Raw genomic sequence first — 6000 nt, 5'->3', positions numbered from 1 at the left:
CAGCATCTTGAGTCACAATTGTACACATGCAAGCAGTTCACAGAATACCCTTTGATGGAGCTATCAGTATGGCTGAGAGGGGCAACAATTTGGCAAAAGCTAGTATTTGGTATTTGATGGTAGAACTGGGGGAAGGAATTTGATGTTCTTAATTTTTTTTCCAAAATTCCTACTTTTGGAAGAATGTAAAGTGGAATTATTTTTTTTACTCCTAACATAAAAAAGAAAACGTTCACCACCGTTCCTGATGATGTTCTTGTGTACTCAGTTTCTTATGTTTCTAGATTTATTCTTGCAGAAAAGCAAACAATATCCAGCATTTTAAATTAGATTTTAGTGATTTCGACTCATATGTCTATCAAGATGATAGTCACACATCATTTGCAACACACTGGAAAATCCAGGGTCTTCTTTTGCAGTAAATTCAAAACCTTCATTAAATCAACATTATTAACAGGGAGAATCCCTCATTGTTATCTAACCTTCAAATAATAATAATAATAATAGTGTAAAAATGAGAATAACTGAAGGGAAAATGTCTACTTAGGTTTGTCAAACAGTGGATGAGGCTGATAGTGGCAATAGATGGTGTCTTGGTTACTCTTCTTGTTGCTGACACAAAATACCTAACACCCAAAATCAAAGGAGCAAAATTTATTTCAGATTACAGTTTATAGAGGTTTCAGTCTAGGTTGACTGGAGAAACAGTTCATGACAAAGCAGGGCAGGCAGAAAGTAGCCAGCAGTGAAGCAGCAGCTGCAGGAGCAGTAGCAGTCAAGCCCGTTTTTATATTCCATCCAGGCTTCCCACGCTTTGGGCAATGCCACCCACATCCAAGGTGGGGCACCCTTAATACCAGCATCACATTTTAATCCCTAACATAACACACTCTAGATCCAGCCATATCCATAAAACCCCCTATGACTGCATGAGCTTGGGGGGACTTTTAGATACAAGCCATAATAAGTGATATACTTTCTTTTTTCTGGGAACTTGGGCCTAGAACTCTGATGAAGGAAATTTTGTTTATTTTGTATGACACATGTGCTAACAATATCTTGCACTGTTTAATGTACCCATTGCCAAATCTAAACACACTTACTTTAATAATTCACTTATTTCTTGAAGTCATGATATACTAATTTATGAGTTGGAAGAAATAGAACAAGCATCATATTTTTAAAAGCTTTATTTTAAAGAGAATAAAACCAAACATAGTGAAACAAAATAAAGCCAATCAAAACAAAACAATGAGAGCAATACAGGACTTCAAAACAAGATAATAGGAAGTCAACACTGGCTACCATAATGTCTTATGTTGCCTTCAAAACAAACATCATATTTTGAAGGTCTAACTTCTGTATTTATTTTTTTACTATGGAGGCATATATAAAATTAAAATATAACTGAGCTCATCTTAAAACAGAACATTCTGCTCATAGGATGACACAGAACAATGTAAATCGTACTACAGGTATACTGACTTGACAAACAGCTAATAAACATGTCCTAACTTGATTTCATCATGGGAGCAACAATGAAGACCTTCTCATTTTAACTTCAGATTACCAGACCAGGTAATGTAATGTGACTAAGGTTTTTATATTTTATGTACCTCTGTGAAAATAATAGAGAGACCACTTTGATTCTGTTTTTCTCCTGTCCCCTGGACAATACACAAATATATATGATTTTTCAATGGCAGAACAGATGTCTGTTAGAGGGTCTGTTGTTTTGACCTCAGTTTTGACCTGTACCAACAGGTCTGTAGACAAGATCTGTATATTTGCTCTTAGATACTCTTTTCTTTGATCTAAGGAAACAAATACTGTCTAAGCAAATGTGAGCACACCTAAGAGAAGTAATGTATAAAGACAGTAGCAGTCATTAGCATCATAGCATAAATCATTCAGTTTAGGTATTAATATTTATTATAGGACTTCTGAGGGCCTGTATCAGGCCAAGTGACAGTAAAACCACGCTTATGAGGAATATTAGACCTCTTCCACTTTTTACTGGACAATATTGGGCAAGCTTTGGGTTCAAGTTTGCATGCATGAATTGAAGGGATTAGATTAGAATGATACTTTTTATTTTAAAATCTCAAAACTTTCAGGTGTTCCCTCTGGGAAGGGAAGTTCTTGATTGACTTACTTATATATTTGACCTTTTTGCAATGTTTTTTCAGAGAAATATTTTTGCAATTGGAATATTAAAAATTTCACAGTAGAAAGTGACCCTATTGAAAGTATTTTAGAATTTTTTTTAAAATTGTAACATCTGGTTTTTTTTTTAAATTTTATTTAAGGAGAAAAAGAAAAAAAAAACAGAAAAAGGGTACAAGTTATACAGAATTTCAGAAAAAAAAAACCAGTAGGAAATCACTAGTTAATGGATTACATATTGTCATCTTAGAAATATTTGTTCAAGTTACAAAATTAAAGCTTATAAAGTGGACATTCAAACATGAGACTGCAAACAGTTCTGTTCAATGATCCAACAAAACTCAGTAATATCATTGTCTATCTTATACACTTAAATATACATGCAGTTATATCATTTAGAGCACTTTCTTTTGTACAATGACTATTACACTTTGGGTTTTATTACTCCCACAGTTCTTATTACTTTTTTGGAAGAGAGTAAAACCAAATGTGACATAACAGAACAGAATCGGTCAAATCAAAAGGGTGGACATAATAGATAATGTAAAAAATATAATACAAGGTGATCAACAGTGGTTACCATAATGCCTCCTGCTATCTCACATAGAATTGCCTATATCATCATTTATAATAAAATTGAACAAAACAGTAAAGAACGAAACCAACAGAACCAAAACATTGGAGACATTATAGGTCTTCAAAAGCAGATAATAGTCAACCAGAATGGGCGTCATAATGAATCTTCACAGCTGTTGCCTAAACTTTCGAACCTGGTACTATCAAGCAAAACAGAATAGAGGAATATCAGTCAAAACAAGACGGTGAGAGCGATACAGGGCATCAAATCAAGTTAATAGAAAATCAAAGTGGGTTACTATAATATATCCTGCTATGTTTTTATTTACTTTTCCCTTAATTAAAAGGATAAAAATAAAAAAGTAAATAATAAAATGGAGATTGAGATAAAAGAGGGCATAACAACAAAACAGCGCAGATCAAAACATTACCATTTAAGCAAGATAGTTTCACCACAAGATAATCCCGACATAAAAGTAATTACCATATTTCTCTTTCCTTGAAGTCTTTGAGTATAACTTCGTATACTGTAGCATCAAATATATCAAAACAGTGTAAAACCATTCAAGAGATGACAATATTACAGGGTATTTAGGATCAACTAACAGAAAATGAACAATGGTTTCTGTATAATCTCCTTGTCTATAAAAGTTTTTGTTTATACTATCACATATAATAAAATCCAATAAGATACAACATGTTAAGACCTATAGAGACAGAAGAACAAAAAGCTTGATGGGACTTCAAAACAATATGATATTAAATCAGCATTACCTATTATGATGTCGTTTTCTCCAAAATAGTTGTTCCTATCATCCAATCTTCTCTGCCGCATTTCTGTTGAGCTCTTTTTCTGTCATTAGTTGTCAGTTTGTCTTCTTCATTTTGTTTTCTGCTCCATTCATTGTGGCCTCTCTGCCACTATTTCTGGATTCTTCGTATTTTTCTTTTTTAGAATATCCTGCAGTATTCTCTGTAGAGTTGAATTGGTGGTTGCATATTCCCCTAATTCCTCTTTATCCTGGAAGCACCTTGTTTTTCCATCAATTTCCAGGGATAGTTGTGCAGGACACATGTTGGTTGGAGGTTATTATCTTCCAAAGCTTGAATTATTTCCCCCCACGCTCTTCATGATTTGATGGTTTGTGCCAAGAAGTCTGCTGTAATTCTGATAGGTGTTCCCTTGTAAGTGATCTGTTTCTTGTCTCTGTTGGCTTTTAATATTCTGTTCTTACATTGGATTTCTGGTATTTTGATTATTATATGCCTGGGTGTAGCTCTGTTTGGGTTGTAGGTGGCTGGGGTCCTGTATGCCTCATATATCTGAGCATCTTTACCTTTTGCTAAATTAGGAAAATTCTCCTGCATTATTTCTGTGAGTAGGTTTTGTAGTTCATTGTTTGTGTCTCTACCTCTTCTTTTATGTTCTTAATTCTTAAGTTATAGATCCTCTTATCATCTTCTAGTCTTTGTATTATTGCCGTTTGTTTCTTTGTTATTTTTAAGAAGTTTTTCATTTCATGCTCCCATATTACAAATCTGGCCTCTAGTTCAGATAATCTATCCTTAGTTTCTTTCAAGCTGTTATGCCAGTTTTCAACAGAGTTTTTAGTTTCCTGGTAATCTCTTTGAACCTGCTTCATGTATTCTATGTTTTCTCTATTTTCTCCATCAAACAATTCTCCCTTTTTTTTCTGTTCTTCTATTCCACCATCTGTTTTTTCTTGGGTGGTGCTTAGCATTTCTCTAACTATTCTGCTTATGTCTTGCTTCAGGTCATTAATAACTTCATTCCTGAACTCGTCTATGAGGCTCTGGAGAGAGCGCTTTATGTCTATTGGTGCTATGTCTGCTATTGCCTGTTTCTCAGGAATGGGGGCCGAGGAGCTTTTCTTGTTGCTCCCTCTTCCCATATTCTTTGTTCCTTATATACAAGCTATATAGGAGGCCCAGCTTCCTACCCTGTCAGCCACAGTCTGAATTGCGCCGGCTAGGTGTTCCCATCCACCGCAGTGCACCAGGGAGTTACGGACTGGGGAGCCTATGCAGGGCCCACCCCTCCAGGTCAACCTACCAAAGGCTTCACTGCTAGGGTGCACCTCCAGGCACTGGGACCTGGGTTGTGCTAGCCTACTGGGTCTCAGCCAGCAGTGTCACGTAGGCTAGGCACTGCTCACCAATCCCGCTTGAGAGGGAGTATGTGACTGAAGTCACTACAGCGCCCTGTTCTGGCAAGTCTGCCCAGTTTCAGAATGTCCTCTGTTGTAGCCTCCTAGACTGTGGAAGAGTCCCAGTTTCCCTCACTCACCACAGGTCGATGCATGGCTCCCCGCCGATCCCGCTCTCCACTCCGTTCACCGATTCCTGTTCTCAGAGCTTTTGCGTGTCTCTCTCCCTGCCGAGCAGACTCAGACACAGCAGCGGCGGCAGGTAACCCAAATCGTGGCTTCCAATGGCGCAGGCTCCAGCTTCCATGCTAAGGTTTTATCTGTTCCTGTTATAGCACCAGGATTGCATACCCAGTTGGTTTCTCTCAGCCCAGTTCGTTCTTGGGTCAGCAGGGTATATCTCTTCTTGCTTAGGATTCCTCACTCCGCACCATTCCTGGATTCTAAGCTGGGTCTCTCAGAGAGCCTCTGTAGCTGCTGCTATCTGTCTGCCATGTTCTCCCGGAAGTAAATTGTAACATCTGTTGACTTTCTATATCCTTAGTGACCTGACCCTATTTTCTTGGTTTATACTGGGATAAGCTCCTGAGGGACATTTTCACGAAAAGAATCCTGTCAGGACACAGAGCTTTGTAACCAGTGGTTTCCAGGTGTGGGTCAGAGGGAGCCCAAATTCTTGTACTTGGAGGTCCGTGTGGATTTGCAGCAGGTAGCACTGTTTGCCCAGCCAGCTGGTTTCTCAGTGTTTCCCAAGACTCACCATTGCACTATCTATTTCATGGGAGAGAATCATCTACTTCATGGGAGAAAATTTCTATCTGAGAAACTTAACACTTTCCCAATGTCATCTCTTGCTAAGACGTACATTTCTGGCCACTTTTCAGGAAATAAATTTGGGGTTTTAATAATTTCATGGCCAGACCTCACCAAACAAAATGTAGCTTAAAAATACATATTTTAAAAAGTGCTTTCTAGATGATGATCTTATCAGGTATAAAGAAACTCTAAATATAAAGCATCCCATGACTTGTCTGTTCCTTGGTACTAACTTATAACTTTTTCTGGAGTTGTTCCAGCACAACTCTTTTAA

This window comes from Cavia porcellus, unplaced genomic scaffold, assembly GCF_034190915.1.
Source record: "Cavia porcellus strain 051 isolate PalLab524CR breed Dunkin Hartley unplaced genomic scaffold, mCavPor4.1 scaffold_5, whole genome shotgun sequence".
NCBI classification, from domain to species: domain Eukaryota; kingdom Metazoa; phylum Chordata; class Mammalia; order Rodentia; family Caviidae; genus Cavia; species Cavia porcellus.
The sequence above is the reverse complement of the archived record's forward strand: the minus strand, read 5'-3'. Positions refer to the sequence as shown.